This window comes from Pan troglodytes, chromosome 16, assembly GCF_028858775.2.
Source record: "Pan troglodytes isolate AG18354 chromosome 16, NHGRI_mPanTro3-v2.0_pri, whole genome shotgun sequence".
Lineage (NCBI taxonomy): Eukaryota > Metazoa > Chordata > Mammalia > Primates > Hominidae > Pan > Pan troglodytes.
In genome coordinates, this window is record NC_072414.2 from 88,351,078 (window position 1) to 88,373,185 (window position 22,108).

Sequence of the window (22,108 nt, forward strand, 5' to 3'; positions counted from 1 at the left end):
CATGGAGGTGGTAGTTTTTAAGAACAAAAAAATATAGTGGGATGTTAAGCATTCTCCTTCTCTGTTATCTGGGAAAAGACATTGATCGCTTGAGCCTCATTCTTGCAGTTGTGATTTAAATGATAGAAGTCAGGCATGCTTTGGTAAGGTAACATGCACATTTTGATAAGGTGGTATTATTTTTCTCTAGAATTGTTGGTTCTCCTTCTCTCTTTCATCTGTCTGTCTCTCTCCTTTCCTTCCTCTATATCTTCCTTTCTTCCTTTCTCTCCCTTCACCACATCCCTAGTACGATTGCCTTTCATTATTTCCTGCAGAGATTTCTTAAGCTCACAGAAACCACACTCATTATTTATTTTCTCTCAATTACTAGTTCCTGTTGTCAAAATGAGAAATTGATTCTGCCCAAATTTTCGGCAAATCATTTATTGCATCTGCGATTTGGGTGACAATTTCTAATTTCAGGTAGAAATTCTTTTAAAAAATAATAACACCAGCTGTTCGCAGTGGAAATCAGGCATTTGCCTCTGATTGTGAGTACACAAGTGACCAATTACTCTAGTAATTAAGTAACTGTGGGTGCTGTTAGAAATGACCACGATTCTGTCCCAGAAGTGAATGATAGCGGTAGGGATAGGATGCCAAATTGAGAATGGGTAGGAGTCAGTTTCAGAGTTATGCTTTGGCAATTGGTATCATCAAAAATCAAACCACACAGAATTCTGTGTCCTATTAGAGAAAAGGATGGCTTGCTTCTATTGACTTCTATTCATGATGTCAAACTGATGAAGTGCATATTGGTTATTTTTGAATATTTCCACATTTCCATAAAACCAATGAGAAGAAATTCTGATGGAAAGATATGAGGTTAGTGTGTTTGTAACTGAGACAGCAGATCTTCATGTCTCTGTCCTGAAAGATTACTTTGTGTTCAATAAAAATAGAAAACAACAAGATACATTTGATGCAGGACTTAATAAATCTTAAAGATACTAATCTTTGCAGAAAAAAAAAACATTACTACAAGGTAAGATTAACCTATGGCAATATTTGGTAATTTTCCTAAAGGATCACATCAAACATTTGAAATGGTGTCTCTTCTTGACTACATCCACAGTAGCTGGGATCAATTTTCTACAAGGCACCCCAAACTAAACTCTAAAGTGGTTGGAAAAAGGAATTTTCTGTGATTAGTTTGTGTCAGAAGCAAGAAAATATCAAGTCGATCATATCTGAGCCTCTAAATCAATCACATTTTAAGGTCTGGTACAAAGCCTCTGTACTTTAAGTTTCTATGTTATCTACACACAAGAACCTTGGTATACTTTCCACTTTTAAAATTTCTTGATTTTGTTTAATCTTTGAAATTATTTACAAGTACTTTCAACTAGTAAAAAAAAAAAAAAGTCTGCATGAAGCAGCCTAACGGTGGACAATTCTGACATCATGAAGCAGAGCAAATCCCTCTCAAATCTGGTTTGATATCTGATGGTCAGCTCTTGCATTATCGAAATTAAATCACTTATGTAATTAGCATGGTTTTCAGCCTCGCGGGCCTACTCAGTAGACAGGCCAAAGGACCAAATGAACATGGAAATGGATTTCTTTTTTTGCTCAAGAGGTCACTATTGGAGGTGAATCTGCATTGTGAGTGGGCTTCATCTCTTCTACTGGAAAAGGGTGGCAGGATCACAGTTTCTCCTAAAAATGGCAGTGACGTAACTTAAACACAGAAAACATGAAATTATGCTCTTTCAGCATCATAGAAAAAGTCTGTGGCTTGTAACAAACTGTAATATACAGCCTAAGGGTGAAGAGTTCAGACATGAGCCAACAATGCAAATCACACTTGAATCTGGTCTGGATCCTGGTGGTCAGTCATTAAGTCACTTGAGTAACTGGCAACAGTTTATTTTTTGAGGCTTTCATTAGTTGGACCAAAGATATGAATAAAGCATTCCTTTCCTCAGGGAAGAAAAAAAAAAGGGAAGGAAGGAAGGGAGGAAGGGAGGGAAGGAGGAAGGAAGGAAGGAAGGCAAGAAGGAAGGAAAGCAAGAAGGAAGGAAAGAAGGAAGGCAGGCAAGAAAGAAGGGAGGGAGGGAAGAAGGAAGGAAGGAAGGAAAGGAAGAAGGGAGGGAGGAAGGAAAACACATTTGGAGACAAAAGTAGAGTCAAATATTTAGTCACCAAAATATACTGGAGAGATTGATTGGAAGACAAATGTTGTTTTTGAGCTACTTGTGAAGACCCTTTCTTTCTTCCTCTACCTCTCTCCCTCTCTCTCTGTCTCTCTCTCTTTGAGACAGGGTCTCGCTCTGTCCCCCAGGCTGGATCATGGCTCACTGCAGTCTCCCCATCCTGGGCTCAAGCCATCTTCCCACCTCAGCCTCCCAAGTAGCTGGGACTATAGACAGGTGCCACTACACCTGGCTACTTTTTGTATTTTTTTATAGAAACGGGGTCTCCCTGTGTTGCCCAGCTTGGTCTCGAACTCCTGGGCTCAAGTGATCCTCCTGCTTCAGCCTCCCAGAGTGCTGAGCCACTGTGCCCCGCAAACCCTTTCTGTTTCAAATAAACCTTGCCAGTTTCATTTACTTAGAGAAGAAAAGGAGTGCACTTTAAATTCATGTTAAAACCAAGTCAGTGAGATGGAGTGAAGGTGGAATTCAGCATAGGGAGTCAGGGTATCTGAAAGCATTGCCCCTGGGGTTTCTACATCCTGAATGTAAAACTCAAAATGCTGATGTGCTTATTTCACATTGCATGCCTGTATCAAAACATCTCATGTACTCCATAAATATATACAGCTGCTATGTACCCACAGCAATTTTTTAAAAATTAAATAACAAAATAAAAATAAATAAAACTCAAATACTTTTGTGGCTGGCACATATCAAAAGCATATGGGGCCTCCAGTTAGGCCCATGGCCAACTGCAGAGTGCATGTCCTGCCTGAGTTATAAGTATATTCTTGTTTAACAAGGCCACTACCCTAATGGGCCAGAGGACAGCACTTGTAAGGAGGGAGGATGCTTAGCAGGTCTGAACTTCAAAATTTTCAACATTGAAATGGCCTCTAACACACATGCTTACTTCAAATATAGTAGCATCATTGTAACATTCTCTTATTGCAATATAGCATTTATTTTCTTTAATTCAGCATAAAATACATCACAGTAAAAAAGATAGTGATGAAGTGAGCTGTGACTTACTTGACAAATCACTTTTAGTTTCTTTTTTGCTAATTTAATAAGACCCCAGCAGCCATCCTGCTGGGTTGGTGGTCAGGCGATCTCAGGCGTTACAGGTTCTTTTTCCAGTTTCCTCTTCATTCCCATAGTTGGCCCAGCTCCTAGGGAGTGACACAGCACCAAGGTGTTAGGAAGGCCTCCTCAGCTGGCCATCTATCACAGGCCACCAAGTCATACTTGAATTCTGACACTCTCAGGGGCTGCTGCTTCATGGTCATTTGGTCCAGTGGCTCCATGGCTTTTATATCAGGTTTGGGACATGGATGAATCAGGGGTGACTTTGGGAGTTTCTTTCTGGGGTTTCCCCTCTGAGCTTCTGTTTCCAACATAGTGCAGGCCTCAGTTTCTACCATAGAGGCACTGTTGCCAACATCTGGCCTCTTTTAGCTCAGAGAAAGCTCTGCCTCAGCCTTCCCCTACAGTGCTCCTCTCTTCCCTTTCTTGAACTCCTGACTTCAAGCTATCTTCCTACTTTGGCCTCCCAAAGTGCTGGGATAACAGGTGTGAGCCACCGTACTTGGCCTTCTCTCTCTTCTCTTTCTTTCCAGGATCACAGCACAGTGTCTTTGTGAGCTTCCAGGGCTGCTGGGTCAAAGTCCTTTAGGGACAAAGAGGTAAGAATAAATACACTAAGTGGGTTAGGTATAAAAGAAAAGAGGGCTGGGGACTTTAGTAGCTGGAGAGTAACTGAATGCCTAAAGCCTTCCAAATTCAACGGAAAACACACACAGAAACACACATGCTGTGTACACACACACCACACACCCATGTGAGTATCCTAGTTTAGCTTTTATTATTATTTTTTAAACACAGTCTCACTCTGTCACCCAGGTTAGAGTGCACTGGTGCAGTCTTGCTCACTGCAACCTCTGCCTCCCGGGCTCAAGCGACCCTCTCACCCCAGCATCCCAAGTAGCTGAGGCTATAGGTGCATGCCACCATGCCTGGTGAATTTTTGTATTTTTCCTAGAGTCAGGGTTTTGCTATGCTGCCCAGGGTTTCGCTATGTTCGAGGCTGATCTCGAACTACTGGGCACAAGTGATCCACCTGCCTCGGCCTCCCACAGTGCTGGGATTACAGGTGTGAGCCACCACGCCCAGCCTTGTTTAATCTTTCACAAAATACAGGAAGAGTCCTTGCATATCTACTTTCAATTCTAGAAAACTTTTTGAGATAGAGAAATACAAAAATACAAAGCGCTGGGCTACCTGGTCTGACTGGGGTGATGGTGTTGGAGAAATTCAATAACAAATAACAAAATAAAACAGAATACATTATTAGTCAATAAAAATGATATTTGACAATTTTTTAAATAAAATTTTTTAATTTTTTAATAAAAAATTTTTAATAAGAAATTTTTAATAAAAATTTTTAATTTTTTAATAAAAAATTTTAATAAAAATTTTTATTAATAAATTTTTAAAATAAATTTTTTACATAAAAAATTGCTACTTTTTGTGTTAAGTTTTTTTTGAACCAACTGTAGTGTGTTAACACACTTAGAAATTTTATTCAAATAAGCATTTGGGTGTCCCCTCTTTTTACCTGGCTCTCTGGTGGGCAGTGAGGTGGATATGAATCTATACTCCCCAGGGAAAACACTCACTATGTACTGGGAACAGCCACAGACAATAAGAAACCTGTGCAAAGTAAGTAATTTACATGCAACACTTAATCCTCAAAACAATTGAGGGAGGCATGATTATCACGCCTATTGTGCAGATGAGGAAACTGAAACACAAATAGGTTTAGCAAGTAACTTGCTCAAGGTCCCAGAGCTGGGAGGGGGCAGAGGTAGGATAAAATTGTTGTTTGCTCTGACCTCAGCTCTTAGGAGCCTTCACTATGGCACTGAGTCAAGCTGATCATTTATATCCAGTAGAATTTATGGGGCTAGACCCTGTCCTTTAAGATGCAGACTGACATCAGAGTCTGGAAAAGAGTTATTTGCTCAACTTTATGCTTGGTGTGAAGATGAGAATTTATCTATCCAGGCTCTGGAAGGGCCCAGACTCTGGAAGGACCCAGTCAGGAGGCTTATGCAGCTGCCAAATCAACCCCAAAAAGATGCTCCCTGGAGCCACTCACTTTCTAACTGAAACACACCAGTCCTATTCACAGGTAGATCAGCCAGCAAAGGCTTATTTAAACTCTGCTCTCGACAGCTTTCTCTCACCTTATAAACTCAAAAGGGGACAGGCAGAAAGGGGCTCACAACAGCCTCTTCTCCCTGCAGCTCGTGTAATAGGCTCATTAAGCACCCGCCTGGGCTTGTTACAAAATACTTTGGAAGCAGCCGGTAAGTAGCTGACTGTTTGTAACAGATAATATCAAATTGGAGAAACATGTAAAAGCACATACAAAAACAGTAAAATGAGATGTGCTCTAATGATACCAGCCAAATAAGCAGGGAAATAATTAGTCACTCTATGTACATGGTTTGGGATTTGTAGCAGAGCTAATTTTATGTGAGGCCACGTCAACTTTTAGCTTTGGTGTTTTATGTATGGGGTAAATAAAAGATGTTCCATGGAGAATCCTGTATCGTAGGAAACAAAATGATGCTGCTGTCTCATTATGGAAGTCACAGATAGTATTTCTCAAACACTGTTCTTCAGCCTCTCTTAAGGGATGCTGTGGAGTGTTTTGATTATTTATGTTTTTCCTTTCATCAGATATGAATTTATGTTATGTAAACGAGTCTAATTTTAAATACAATTATTTATTTATAGTAAAGAGATGATATTCATGTTTTTGATGTTAATGCTAAAAACCAGTTTCTTGATTTACAGTTAATTCTTCCAGCCTGTCATCTTCTATGTGGGACGTTAAAGTGGGTGCTGTATAAACATTTGACTACTGTTGTCTGCCTTCTGAGAAAGTGCACCTCAAAGGGACTTATATTTTGAGGGAGAACTTCTGAATTTGGAGAGAGAATTTGGTTTTTTGCTACCTATGAAATAAACTTTAGCTTATGTATTAAGTGCTATTACATTCTTTTCACTGAATTTTGCTCAAGAAAAATCTTTTATTCTTCAGAAAACTACATGTACAACGTCTCTGGGAATGAAACATTTCATATGTCTAAAGATATAAAAGACATAAAGAGATAGTTTTGCATACCTCATCAGAGAAGAACCATAGGAGTGTTGATTTTATTGATACAACTTTTGATGTCCTGAATATTTGTTGTTAGACGTAATTTACAGAGGACCTTATTTATTTCCTCGCTATCCCAGTTAGACACATTGATATGTGAATTGCAGTCTTTATTCACCATTGCCACCCCGGATCCCTGCCTAATTATAAAAAATTACTCTTATATCAGTTTGAACGTTACTTCTTGTCTTCTGATTTGGGCTTCATGGGGTACCCAGATTCTAAAATTTGGGAAGAGACAATCGTGTGGAGAGGGAGGCCTGACCCTGAATGAGGGCCCCCAACTTCTAGGCCTTTTCCTGCCTCTGGTGCCACATCTCACCATGGGTACATAACCTAAGCCAGATGTCCCTTGAGTTCTCATCTGTCAGATGAGAGGATTGGAGAAATAATTTCTCTGTTGACTTCCAGCCCTAAATTCTATTTTTATAATGTGATCAGTGTAAATTGTACAGACACACAATCTACCATAGGTATCCAGACTGAGCAAACTTACTTCATTAGCTGTATAACTTCTGGAGGAGAAGATGACTTAGTAAAAAATAATCACAAATAATCTTTTTAAAACTATAAGGCATTTTATACATCAAGTGATATTGGATGACAGATTTCTTCCTTTAAAAATTGTTATATGAGGTGAGGTACAGTGGCTTACACCTGTAATCCCACTGACTCTACAGGTTGGGGCAGAAGGATTGCTTGAGGCCATGAGTTTGAGACCAGTCTGGGCCACATAGCGAGACCCCAGTCTCTACCAAAAATTTAAAAGTTAGCCATGCATGGTGGTGCATGACTACAGTCCCAGCTACTTAGGAGGCTGAAGGGGGAGGATGGCTTGAGCCAAGGAGGTGGAGGATGTAGTGAGCTATGTTTGTGCTACTGTACTCCAGCCTAGGTGACAGAATAAGACTCCAACTCTCAAAACAGTTATGACATGAAATATCTTTTGTTTGCAATGTAATTTAACTGGACAAAGTACCATACACATCTGAAGATCTCCTTTCAGGCAGTTGAACAATTTTGTCAAGATCAGGCATGTACATATTCTTTGACCCAGTAATTTCACTTGTAGGCATTTTTCCTACAGATATAAACATACATATGCGCAAGATGTCTATTTACGTGTGCACACTGAAACATTGTTTATGACAGCAAAAGATTGGAACAATCTACACGTACATCCAAAGGGAACTGCTTAATAAATCAGGGCACTTACATTTAATAAAATACCATATATTGCTATGGAAATGAGCAGGTCTTTTCCTGTAAGAACTGATATGAAAATATCTTCAAAATGGATATTAAGTGAAATAAGCAAAGTGCAGAATGATGTGCAGAGTAGTCCATCATTGATTTTCTTTAAAGTATAAACATGCACATATTACATGTATATGATATCTCTAAAAGTTTACATGAAAATCTGGTAAGCATGACTGCCTGAGGGAAGAGAACTGAGAGTCCAGGGGATAGTGATAGAAAGTTAACTTATTTTTCACCGTGTATCGATTCATACCTTTTAAATTTTGTACCATGTGTATTCACTACTTATTTTTTAAAAAAAGCAATACTAAAAGAAAATATTTAAATGCTTTGTGTGTACCAAGTATTGCTCTAATGCCTACATGTATTAATTCAGCGAATCTTTGCAATAACCACATGATATTAGAATTGTTACTATGACCTGTGTCTAACAGACACATAAAATGAGGCGGGAGAAAGTGAAGCCGGTTGCACAAACTCACACAGACAACGAGTGGTGAATAATCTATGCAATTCCCTTCCTAAAGCTCTCCTACTAAAGTTTTATTTTATTCGTTTTTTTGAGACAGAGTCTCACTGTGTCGCCTAGGCTGGAGTGCAGTGGTGCTATCTCGGTTTACTGCAGCCCCCACCTCCCAGGTTTAAGCAATTCTGCCTCAGCGTCCCGAGTAGCTGGGACTACAGTCACCATGCCCAGCTGATTTTTGCATTCTTAGTAGAGACGGGGTTTCACTGTGTTGGCCAGGGTGGTCTTGAACTCCTAACCTCAGGTGATCCACCTGCCTCGGCCTCCCAAAGTGCTGGAATTACAGGAGTGAACCACTGTGCCTGGCTTCCTACTAAAGTTTTAGAAAAACCCTCGCAGAAGCCATATATGTCATAAATGCATACACAGACACATACATACAGGCTTGTTCATACAGACAGGCTTATTTAGGGCTCCTAACTTTTCATAGGACTATCCTTTCTCAATATAAATGCTTCTCAATTGAATTATAATATAGGGTTTCTCACATTCCAGAGTAGCTTCCTAATTGTACATGGTTCTGCCCAACCTCAAGGCTTAGTGGTGGTTCTTTGGCCCATGTAAGAGCAGCTAAACTCCATGTAGGGATGTGTCTGTTCCTGATATAACTCTTAGTGTTTGGAGATCCTGTTTCTCCTCACGTTGTCAAAAGTTGAACTTTTACTGCCTGCTCAACAATGTAATGCTCACTATCTTTTAAAATGCTGTAGTTCTCATCACTCAAATTCACATACATTTGCCTTTCTTGGACACATTTTTTTCTTTTTTTCTTTTTTCTTTTTTTTTTTTAATCCGAGACAGATTCTTTTTTTTTGTCATCCAGGCTGGAGTGCAATGGCATAATCTTGGCTCACTGCAACCTCTGTCTCCCAGGTTTAAGCAATTCTCCTGCCTTAGCCTCTGGAGTAGCTGGGATTACAGGCACGTGCTACCACACCCGGCTAATTTTTTTTTTTTTTTTTCAGTAGAGATGGGGTTTTGCCATGTTGGCCAGGCAAGTCTTGAGCTCCTGGCCTCAAGTGATCCAACCGCCTCAGCCCCCAAAGTGCTGGGATTATAGTCCTGAGCCACCATGCCCGACCAGACACATTTTTTTCCTAAAACATTATTCCAAATGTACATTAGCCTAAGCACTCAGGAAACTCTATCGAACTACCTGCTTTCTCAGGAACAATTTTAGTTTAGTTATAAATACAATGGTAATTAAAAGCAAAATTTCCCCCTAAAATCAGCATTTCATTCTTTCCTATAACCACCTGTAAAGAGGACATCACGTTATTTATTGACACACTGCTTGCACCCTTAATAGATATTCAAAAATTGATATTGTTAACTGATGGATACAGAACTCAGTGCACTTAGCAATGACAAGCAAACTAGTTTCAAATGGAAGAAAGAACAGAGAAGTTGTTTAATGGTTAGGAAAGGTGCATTATCTTTTGTCCTTCACTGTCTGTTATTTAGGAATTAGCTTGACGACATGAGACCCTTTCTCCAGTATGTTTAATTACTTGCCAGCCATTGCTTCAATTTTGAGTTGTCTCTGCTGATCAACTTCTAAGTTCAGAGACTTACTTCAAGCTACTTTCCGTCTGACTGTGCATGGGCGCTGTAGGTCTTAGATTTCTCACATAGTGTGTCTTTTTAGGTGACTTGTAGCCAGTTTGACGTTGTTACAAATAAAACAGTACAGCAAAACCAAAGAACCCTGAAGCCGCTGCCCCTCAGGTATGAGTTCAGGACCTCCCAGAAGGTGGCCATGAGGATTCAGACCTTTGCTAGGGTTGAGAGAAGGGAAGGGAAAGGAGAAAGGTCACACCCATGAGGTTTGCCTTTCTTTCCAGAAATCAACTTTAAGTCTTTGACAGATTACATTCAGTTGGAGCACACTGGCCTGAGAATGTTTTGGCGGGTGGAACAGAAGTTTGTTTGTTTAATAAGCCTTGGAGAGATATATATTTGTTGGAGAAACCTGGAAACTCCAGTTTCGTTCTGTTGCTTTCTACTCCCCTTAAAGTATTTCATGAAATGTAGATCTTTTGAAGGGATTTATTCTTTTACCAGGCATGGCATTTGGAAGTTCATAGTATGAGCAGTGAGGTTTTGGATCTCATATCAAAGGGTTTAAAGTTAATGATTTTAAGTATGGCTGGATTTTATTGCTCCTCTGGTGGGCTGAAAACTTCAGCCACTCTTTGACCTCTGCTCAGTCAATTCAATTCCATCTAATGCTCTGTGACTAATATGGTGGATATTTAATCTACTTTGCTGCTGAAATTACTTTTAGAGTCACTTTTTTTTCCTTGAAAAACTTCCTCCTGAGAGAAATTGCTTATCGTAAGCTCTAAATATGTTGCATATTACAGAATACATTTTTAAAAGCTTTTCTTCCAGAGACAATTAAACCTTGTCACTTATTTTGCTATCACATTACCAATGAGACAGGAAAAGTTATATTCTTCTTCCTTTTTTTTTTGACAGCCTTGCTCTGTTGCCCAGGATGGAGTGTAGTGGCATGATCTCGGCTCAGTGCCATCTCTGCCTTCCTGGGTTCAAGTGATTCTTGTGCCTCACATCCTCCCGAGTAGCTGGCATTACAGGTGTGCACTACCACATCTGGCTAATTTTTGTATTTTCAGTAGAGATGGGTTTTTGCCATGTTGGCCAGGCTGGTCCCCAGCTCCCGGCCTCAAGTGACCCACCCACCTCGGCCTCCCAAAGTGCTGGGATTATGGGCGTGAGCCACTGAGCCTGGCTGAAAAGTAATATTATTCTAGAAGTAAAAGTAGAATCAAGAGGAGAGTGAACTGAAACCTACCTGATCCTGTTATTTATGTAGACATCATAAGTGGCCGTGTCTTAGCCAAATATTTCCTGCAATGTAATTAAATTAGGAGAAAAAAATATCAATGACTGTTAGGGTTATGAGTCTTAAGTAGATTCTTCTACCCACTCCCTTTTTAAGAACACATGTGGCTGCTTTTAAAGGCTCATTTGGAGATAAACGTGGTCTACAGGTTCAACAAGCAGGACAGCGACTGTCTTGCGCACTTGGGAAAGAGTGGTCCAAATACTGCCTGAATGGGTATAGAGACATGACATTGCCCTGAAGATCATAGAAATGAAAGTTAATCTTTTCTTTGTCTCTGATTCGTGGTGCGACTCCAGACAAGCCTTTTAAATCTGTGTTCCTGGGGAGGGGATCTCTATGGTGCCTCCAGAGCTCCCCTTCTATAGTTAACTTAGATGAAGCCGTGGTCACATCTGTACCTGAGCGCTGATTAAGGTCTTTGGGTAGTCACTTACAGCAAGCAGGTTCAGCAGGAGGTGGGCAGAGTCGTACCTTTCCTGGGGCCAACCTTTATTCCTCAGGTACTTAAATATTTGCAGACTCTGCTTTCCACTGTTAATCACATTCAATACAAAGGTCCAATGAAGCCCTCTTCCCAGGGAAATTTGCATTTCGACAGGGATCAGAGCCCTACACTGAGGAGTAGTTGGAGAAACTGGAAAAAGCCCTGGAGCTCCAGAGATGAGTTTCCAATCCTGGTTTTACCACCCACTCATTTGGTGCCTTCTGTTTTCTGAAATTCAGTTTCTTTAGCTAATGAGAGGGGTGGATGGTAATCTCTGATCTTCCCTCTAACTGTTAAAACTATGGCCATCTAGAAATAAAGACCTCCGTCATGTAGTGGAGATCAAGACCAGTTGCCTTGTGAAGGCCAGTCCCAGCCCCAAGTTCCCTCCCCAGTGACCATATCTATACATAGTCAAGCATCCCACAGCAGTGGGTGGGGTGGTAAGAAGAAAACTAGATTCAGGTAAGCCACAGGCAATGTTCTATGCCTCAGTTTCTCAAATTAAACAATGAAGATACTACAGTTGACCTTCCATATCTGTGGGTTCCACATCCCCAGATTCAATGGCAGATCGAAAATATCCAAAAAAAAGAAACAAAAAATCAAAAAATGATACAAATAAAAATCAATACAGTGTAACAATTATTTACACAGTGTTTACACTGTATAAGGTATCATAAGTAATCTAGAGATGATAAAGTATAAGGGGGGGATGTGTGTAGGTTATATGCAAATACTACATTATTTTATATAATGGTCTTGAGAATCCGTGGATTGGTATCCTTGGAGGTCTTAAATCCCATCCCCTGTGGATGGGATCATTTCAGCATCGCAACTCCTTATCTGTGTATACAGTCGATCAAGCGTCGATTCATCTGATGACTTATCTGACGTCTGAAGAGGAGTAGAGGAGACTTGGTGTCCAACAGAGTCTAGCCTGGGTTCATGACATGATTCATGAGCCAGAACCACATATTCTTCTCTTTAGACAACCTCTTCCAAAAGATCAACAAAATGAAGTTTATCTGGGAATTGTCAAATCTTTTTCAAATTTAATGTATATATGTATATAAGGTAGTATTCAGTGAATATTTGAGAAATGTACAAATCTTTCATCCATACCTGTGCATGAGCTGTATTCTTCACAGCCACAGAGCTCAGGTCCTCACTGGTAAAATTGAGGTAATAATAGGCTTTATCTCATAGGGTTCTTGTGAAGGTTAAATGACAAGAGACAAGTAAAGTGCTGTAGCCTAAATACAACTGCAAGTTAAATACAGCTGCAAGGAGGTTACTGTAAGATGTTTAAGATAAAAGTTCTTCCAGTCAGTTTTTCTCTTAATGTAAGTGCCTGTTTGACTTTACCTGTTACTTTCGTTCAATAAAGTTTGTGTGTTTCATTTAAAAAAAATCAGTCAAACGTCAACTGTATACATAGATAAGGAGTTGTGATGCTGAAATAAACCTAGATAGTGTTCAGCTTAGCAAATACTTGGTATATGTTTATTTCCCTCTGCCTATCTCTCTATTCTCCACTACCACATTTCAGACTTTATTACTTCTACCATTCTCTTCCAAAAGTGTAAGATGGGTATATATAGAAGATTGAACTGCTGGCCCCAATTTTTCACATCCTTCCTATCTATATTCCACTCCCTAAAACCCATATAACTTTGCAGTTTCTCCAACAGGAAGCATATATTTCACACCTGGTTTTGGGTTTGGCCATGTGACTTAGTTTTGGTTGTTGGCAGATGTGATTCAGACAAGGGCTTGAAGTGAGCCTTCATAGTGGGGCTTGTCTTGTGGGCTTCTACAATTGTCATGAGAAAAACATGTCCTGGCTGACTACAGGTTCCAGTAGGAGGATGAGAGACACAGGACCTGAGATGCCCCATGAGCAAGAAATAAACAGTCACTGTTTTATGCCCTGAGATTTTGAGGGTGTTTGTTCTGCAGCATTATTGTGACAATAGTTGACCAATTGAGTTGCCCTAAGCAAGAGGCAGAGAAATAAAAAAAATATTAATCTCAGTGTTCACTAATATATATTAAATGTTTACCATAGTATAGTTTTAAGCTACTTCACTTGTTTTAAGCACTGTACTTGTCCCTTGTCATTTAACCTTCACAAGAACCCTGTGAGATAAAGCCTATTATTACCTCAATTTTACCAATGAGGAACTGAGAGAGAGAGAGGTTATGTAACTTGTTCGAAGTCACATAGCAAATGAAAGGCTAAGGAGAGATTTTAACCCAGGTAATCTGGCTGGGTTCAAAACTACCTGTTGTCTTATAATATTTTTATCATTATCATCATCAATAATAATAATAATAACAACAGTAATAGTAATTGCTATTACCATTTATGGAGTGCTTGAGAATAGTGAATTTGCACAGCGTGGTAGGCAGTTTCTAAGAGGGCTCACAGTGATCCCCACCCACTGGTATCCATACTCTTGTATAATCTCCCTTTGAATGTGGGCTAGACCTAGTGATTTGCCTCTAAAAACTAGAATATGGCAAAAGTGATAGAATGTCACTTATGAGATTGGGTTACAAAAGGCTGTAATTTCTGTCTTCCCTCTGGCTATTTTTTTTTTTTTGTGCTGATGAATCTAACTGGCATGGTGTGAGATGCTCTGTGCATGGGCGGATGTGGCAAGGAACTGAGCGAGTGCTCCAGGCATTAGCTCATGAAGAACTAAGGCCCCTGTCTCACAGACTGGGCAGGACTGAATTCTTCCCACAACTGTGGGAATGAGCTAGGAAATCGGGCCTTCCCAAGAGAGCCTTCCGATGATGGTAGCTTCAGCCCATATCTTGATTGCAGCCTTATGAAACCCCCAGAGCCAGAGGACTCAGCTTAACCACACCTGGAGTCCTGACTCACTGAAACGCTAAAAGAAGGAATAAATATTTTAGGCCATTAAATTTCGGAGTGATTTGTTATGCCTCAATCAATAACTAATGCACTGTTACATTCGATTTGTTCCTCATTGCAGTCTTGTGTCTCCATTTTAGGGATAAGGAAATCATTTTGAAGCCAGATCACATGGTATTTGAAATTAGAACACTTAGAGAGAGCTATGTTTAGAAATTCCCTGGAGTGAGCCCGTGATAGAATCTGAATGCTGACACTAATCCCTGGTGAGGTGCATTGGTGTCATGGGCAAGGGGTGCCCCTGAAGGGCCCAGGCAGGACACAGAGAAGAGTCCCAACAGACTTCCCTGCCACAATATGGCTCCCTCCAATGCGGTCCTGCTCTAGTAATGGAATAAGATTATTAGTTATTTTTCCAGTGAAGGTACTATAGATCCCATTTAAAAAATCCCGTATTTGGTCTGAAGTGGCAGCAGCACATTGTATAGATGAAGCTGTTTTATAATCACATTGTAAATTAGTGTGCTGGTCTCCGGAAGGATGCTCAGGACAGGCGGGCGAGCATAGGTCGACCAGGCTCTGCAAATGACCAGCTAGATGTGTGATTTTGGACAAGTTGCAAAGCCTCTCTGAGCTTCATTGTTCTTACCTTTGAAATTGGGGGTAGTCCCTTCCTAAAAGGACTCTTGTCAGAAACAAATAGGATAACAGTTGCCTGGCTCATCATGACTGCTCATTATGTGCCAGCTGGGATGAACACGTGTTGATAAGGGGTAGCAGGACGATGCATTAATGATCTGCTCACCCTCCACCCTATATTACAATCATCTCATGAAAAAAAGAATGAAATTAATTTTTTGTTCTCTCTCTCCTGAAGGCATAGCTTCTGTTTTCAGTGTTTGGGTGGGTATTGGAAATAGATTTTGGGTGTCGCAGACAAAAATTGGAGAACCATCCTACCCAAAAGATGACCCCAATATATAGATTGTGGTTTGGAAGTTGTATTTGTTAAATAGGTTAAAGGCTGTAGCGAGCACCTCAAAGGTTGCAGTGGCTTAACATAAAGCCAAGTTATTCTTCCTCACCTCACAATTCAAATGCAGTCAATAGGGGAGCTCTGCTGTGCTCTGCCAGCCTCAGCCTGCTGCTTCTACTTCCTCTCCTTCCTTCTTTCTGCTTCCCTCCTCCCTCCTTCTCCTACTCATTCCTTCTTCCTTCTTTCTTTCTCTTCCTCCCTCCTCCTCCTCCTTTTTACTCCTTTTTCCTCCTCCTCTTCCTCTTTCTTCCTTCTTCCTCCCTCCTCCTCCTCTTCCTCTTTCTTCCTTCTTTCTCCCTCCTCCTCCTCCATCTCCTCCTCCTCCTCCTCCATCTCCTTCTCCTTCTCCTCCTCCTCCTCCTCCTCCTCCTTCTTCTTCTTCTTCTTCGTCTTCTTTTTCTTCCTCTTCCTCTTCTTCCTTGTTTCTTTTAAGAGACAGGACCTCACTATGTGTCCTAGACTGGACTCAAACTCCTGGATTCACCGACCTGAGCCTTCCAAGCAGTGCAACCACAGATACACACCATTGCACAGGGCTTGGGTTTATTTTATCTTGAATCCCCACCATTTTCTGCCTGCCCAGAGACCTTTATATCCAGCCAGTAGATGAAAGAGGGCATGGAAGATTCCACAGGAGGTTTTTATGGACCAAGGCTACATGGGGTGACATGACTCCTGCCCTCATTCTGTCATCTAGAATCTAGTCCCATGGCTCTCACCTAACTGCAAGGGAGTCTGGCAACATGTAGCCTAGCTTTGTGCCCAAAAAGGAAAGGGACACGGTGTAGTGAACACATAGCAGCATCTGTCATTGCAAGTATAGACTACAATCAAAAGCACAAATATTTCCATGAGAGATGCAGGGCCAGTGCAATGCAGAAGGGAGTGAGAAGGACTGTGGAGGCCCAGCCTGGAGTCTCCCATTCTAAAAGGGCATTCCCATGTGAGCACATAGGCTGGCTCCCAGATCTTTCCAGTTTTTAATACAAATGGGAATCTAGATGTTTATGTGAAAACTTCTAATTTTAACATATTAAGTCCATGAAATAAAAAACCATAAAATTGTGCAAGCTGAAAGCATATTTACGTAGGTTTCACTTATAGGTGACCAACTTGTATTTTCTGATCTATACGGACTGAGGGGATGAATATCAAAGAGGGGAAGGCATGGATGCTTGGTGCTTTCAGAGGCAAATGGAAGATGAGGAGTCTTTGATGGCCTTTGGGTTTCCTGAAGCAAAGAGAAGGTTTCCGGGTTCTGAGAGTGTTGGAGACCATCAAGACAGAAGGATATTTGATAGGCACAGGACCTGATGAAGGGTTAGGGCTTAAATACCTGCCTTGGCCTGGAGCTGATGGCCATCCTACTAAGGAGCAGAGGAAGGGAGGGAATGACTCCTAATGGGTATGAATTTATTCTGGGGCTGATGAAAATGTTCTGGACCTAGTTGCAGAACCTTGTGATTCTATTAAAACCATTAGTTTGTACGTTTTGAAAAGCGAGGTGTATGGCATGTAAATTGTATCTCAATTTTTAAAAGTTTGTGGTGAAGATTGTAAATGTTTGGCCATTTGAAAATGCAGCTTTTCAGCAGGGAAGTGTGTAAGGAGACTGTGTCAAAGACTTGGGGGAGTCTGAAAGAACAAAATGAGAGTTACAGTTTTGTTTCTTCACCCTATGAAGTCTGTAAATCTTATCTCCTTAAGATACTTCAAACTCCCAGGAAAGAAATAAAGCTTGACATGGGTTTATTAGGTGCCTGTGTTGCTTCACAAGGCCAGATGACACTGATGCTTTGCCTCCAGAAGTGCTATTCCATGTTTTAGTCATGAAGCCTCAGTTGTTTAATCTGTCAAAGATGCCTATTAATGCTGTGTCTATGTGAGGTCATATATAGCAGAGTATATGAGCTCTGGAGTGGGAAGACATGAATTCAAGTTCTATTTCTATTATCTGGTAATATTGGTAACGTTATTTAATTATTGTAAGCTTCAGTTTCCCCCTTTAAAATAATACATGAATTATATCCTCCTGCCATCAAATGAGACTGTGTAGTAGTGACAACTCTTGATTGCAAGTGACAGAAATCCAAATCAAATTGGACTGAATGCAAAAGGGAAGTTTTGGCTGACAGAATTAAAATTCCAGAGACAGGTAGTCCTGAGGCATGGCCAGATGCGGGAGCTCAAATTGTAGTGCCAGGGCTCATATTCACTATGTCCATCCCTCGGCCACACTTTCCTCCGAGTTGACTCCACCCACAGGTAGCCTCTGCCTTAGTGGTGGTACACTGGTGCCAACAACCACTGCAGGTTCACATTTTAACTCTTAGCAGCTGCCCCTGGGGAGTGGAGCGGGAAGGGCAGGAAAACACTCCATTTTCTTTTTTTTCTCTTTTTTTTTTTATTATACTTTAAGTTTTAGGGTACATGTGCACAATGTGCAGGTTAGTTACATATAAGTACATTTGCCATGTTGGTGTGCTGCACCCAGTAACTCGTCATTTACATTACGTATATCTCCTAATGCTATCCCTTCTCCCTCCCCGCAACCCACAACAGGCCCTGGTGTGTGATGTTCCCTTTCCTGTGTCCATGTGTTCTCATTGTTCAATTCCCACCTATGAGTGAGAACATGCGGTGTTTGGTTTTTTGTCCTTGCGATAGTTTGCTGAGAATGATGGTTTCCAGTTTCATCCATGTCCCTGCAAAGGACATGAACTCATCATTTTTTATGGCTGCATAGTATTCCATGGTGTATATGTGCTACATTTTCTTAACCCAGTCTATCATTGTTGGACATTTGGCTTGGTTCCAAGTCTTTGCTATTGTGAATAGTGCTGCAATAAACATACGTGTGCATGTGTCTTTATAGCAGCATGATTTATAATCCTTTGGGTATATACCCAGTAATGGGATGGCTGGGTCAAATGGTATTTCTAGTTCTAGATCCTTGAGGAATCGCCACACTGACTTCCACAATGGTTGAACTAGTTTACAGTCCCACCAACAGTGTAAAAGTGTTCCTGTTTCTCCACATCCTCTCCAGTACTTGTTGGGAAAACACTCCATTTTCAAAACCTCAGAACCCCTGGAAAGAAATACATTCTTTTGCCTAGCAAAAGTTTGAACCTAGTGGAAATTACAGGGACTTTTCCTTCCCAAACCAATTATTTTGGCCAAAGGGATGTGACAAGCTACCTGTCTAGGCCCAAGCCATATGCTTTCCTCTCTCAATGAAGTACCAATGAGGGAGGTTGGTTCCCCCATGGAAATTTTGGGTGACATTGGTGAAAAAGAGGTGATAGGGTTTGGCTGTTTCCCACCCAAATCTCATCTTGAATTGTAGCCCCCATAATTCCCCTGTGTTGCGGGAGGGACCCAGACCTAATGAGAGATAATTGAATATGGGGACAGTTCCCCCATGCTGTTCTTGCAGTGAATAAATCTCACAAGATCAGATGTTTTTACAAGGGGTTTCCCTTTCTGCTTGGCTCTCATATTCTCTCTTGCCTGCCGATGTGTAAGACATGCCTTTCGCCTTTCACCATGATTGTGAGGCCTCCCTAGCCACGTGGAACTGTGAATCCATTAAACCTCTTTTTCCTTATAAATTACCCAGTCTTGGGTATGTCTTTATCAGCAGTGTGAAAATGGACTAATACAAAAAGGATAGGTAACGAGTAGAGGAAAATAGCAGATGCATTGTACAGACTGTTTTCAATGTCTTTTGATTATCACCTAAATTTTAAAAAAATACATTTTACAAGAGAACCTGGTACACACATATATATGAATGAGACAATTTCAAGAAAGAAAACCAAGCATACTGCCTGTGATTGACTCTGATATTTTCCATTCTCTCCCATTCTTTTCTGTTCTATCCTCTTTTATTTCATTAAATATAAAATTGTTATCCAGTAATTTTATTTTACAACTCACAAATAGGTTTTAACCAGCAGTTTAGAAAACACTTCTTTCCAAGAAACATGGTAAAAGAGAACCATAAAGTAGTAAAGCACTATTCAAATGTTCACATAACAATGTATATTAGTGTTCACATAAGGTCAAGGCCATATTATTTTTACAAAGAGAATATAAGAAGAAGCGAGCATGACTGATTTGAAACTATAAATTGCTGATGCCTCAGTGATTATCCAAGGGCAGGATGTGTGGATTGACGAAAGCATTCTAACTTTGTGTGTCTAATGCTTTGATAATAGGTATAACTCTTAGGCTTAGGGTTCACTTGTAAGTAAAATGGGCCCCAAATAACAATGACTTAAAGAAGATAGGAGTTAATGATTTCTTCCTCACGTTAAAGTATGGAGGCAGGAAGCCTAGCACTAAGGTGAGATACTTTTCCATGAAGTCTTCAGTGATATAGGCTTCTCCTGGCTCACAAGGCTACATGCATAGAATGTGCCCTCGTTCTTTTGATTTAGATTGATGACTAGAGTTTCAGTTATCACAGGTGCAGCTCAGGTGACAGATAAAGGGGTGAAAGGAGAGAGATCATATAGCAGAGGTTGTACCAGCCAACTTTTCAGAAAATTTTCCAGCAGCTGGCAAGTTCCTTTATATCTCCTTGGCCAAGTCTAGCTGCAGGAGAGCCTAGAAAAACTGTCTAGTTTAAAAGCAGAGATTTTATTATTCTGTATATAAGTTAGCTTTTTCTATGAAACAAGTCACCCCAAAATTCAGTGGTGCAAATAACAATCATCTTATTTAGCACATAGCTCTCTGGGTCAGGGAGGCAATTATTTGCTCTGGCCCAGTGTGCCTGACTTCAGTTGGCCCTGCTCATGGGTCAAGGTCAGCTGGTAGGGCAGCTTCACATACAAGTGTGGTGGTTGGAAGGCTGTTTTTTGGCTTGGCTCACCTCCATATGGGTTCTCATCCTCCAGTGGGCTACCTGGGACTCATTACGCTGTGCTTTCAGGGCTGCAGGTACAGCAAGTCCTCACTTAACATTGTCCTCAATAGGTTACTGTAACTTCAAGCAAAACAATGCATAAGGAAACCAGTTTTACCACAGTGTAGCAATATACCATAGGAACTTCACTTTTGTTTATATCAATTACTATAGGCTAATGATATAAGGCTATTACTATAGGCTAATTGATATGAAGGAGTTAAGCTCCTATAGCATGTTTCTGGTCACAAAACCACCACCAAACTGCTAGATAGAGACCAAAACAGTTCTAATATTAAACATTAAAATTAATGTAAACTATACAAGCATTTAATAAGTATAAGTAAGTAATTATTTACCCAAGTAAGTTAGTTAGTTAGGTAAGTTAATTATTTACCCAATTATTCAAGTTCAGGGTCATGGCACCTCAGGGAGCAAAGTGAGATCCCACCCCCCACAGAGGATGCCATTCCATCACGACGCACATTCACACACACCCATGCTTACCCAGACTGGGACCATGATGACATACCAATGAACCTAATGTGCACATCCTTGGGGATGTGGAGGAAACCGGAGTATCTGGAGGAAACTCATGCAGACATGGGGAGAATGTGTAAACTCAACATAGACAGTGGCCCTGGCCAGTAATTGATTTTATTTTCTCATCAATGTTGTAATGAGATGATGTTGAACAAAATGATGTTATTCAAGAACCTGCTATACAATCTAAAGGGGCAAGCTCCAGTGTGTCAAATGTTTTCAAGCCTTTGCTTGAGTCACATTTGTTGATGTTCCATTGGCCAAAAAGGCTAACCCTGATTCAGAGGGTAGAGAAATACACTCTACCTCTGGATGGGAAGGGAAGAAATTCATGGACGTTTATTGCAATTTGTTACACAATAGAATAAGAAAAGAACAAACATTTATGGGAGAACTAGCAGTCTCATGTTTCACCATGAGAAATATTACACTACCTCTACCAACGTCTATTGTTCCAAACTAGTTATGACTAACTTCCTGCATTTTATCTTCACCTGAGTGTGCCTCAAGAATCTAAAATTCAACACATTCAAGACATAGCTTATAATCCATCTCACACAAAACAAAGCTAAAGAAAACTCATCCTCCTACAGTAGATGACACACCATGACCTTTCCAGTTTGTTACTCAATCCAGATTGTCATCCTTGACAACTCCTTCTCTCTCACTTTCTCATATGCAAACTATAACCAAATTCTGTTGATTTCAACCTCTAAATATCTCTGGAATCCACTCACGTGTCTTTATCTTTATTGCCATTACCCTAGTCCAAGGGGCCTGGCATCCATTCTTGCCTCCTGCAATCTGTTTCTCATTTTGTGGTACAAGTGATGAAAGTACAAATTTCATCATGTCGCTCTCCAGCTTAAAAGCTTTCATCATTGTCTTCTTATTCTTGGGATAGAGATAAGTAATTGATAAGATCCTGCATGAGCTATCCCCTGCTATCCTCTCTCTCACTTTCTATACTCTTTGCAACATCTGGCTTCAGAGGTAGACAGAATAATGCAGTTTTAAAACAATAAATCATGATGCAAGTCTTGACCAAATGTCCCTTGGACAACCACCATCACTCTCAAAGGATTCGGCCCATGGGCTACAAGCTCACTGTAGAGCCATTTTTTTGTGGGCAACTAGAAAAACACATTTCTTAGTCTTTGAAATGTCCTCTTCC

At 40.5% G+C, this 22,108-nt stretch overlaps 2 long non-coding RNA genes across 2 annotated transcripts in view; one reads left to right on the forward strand and one right to left on the reverse strand.

Moving 5' to 3' along the window:
• The window catches only part of LOC107968543 (uncharacterized), a 198,564-nt gene that overhangs the window by 46,619 nt on the left and 129,837 nt on the right, over nucleotides 1-22,108 (forward strand). The gene's annotated exons all lie outside the window — the stretch shown is intronic.
• On the reverse strand, nucleotides 3,131-12,756 carry LOC107968542 (uncharacterized). Its single transcript, XR_001709726.2, has 3 exons — nucleotides 12,679-12,756; nucleotides 11,016-11,071; nucleotides 3,131-3,849 (listed from the first exon to the last, which is right to left on the reverse strand). It is a non-coding gene; the product is annotated as an uncharacterized LOC107968542 (long non-coding RNA).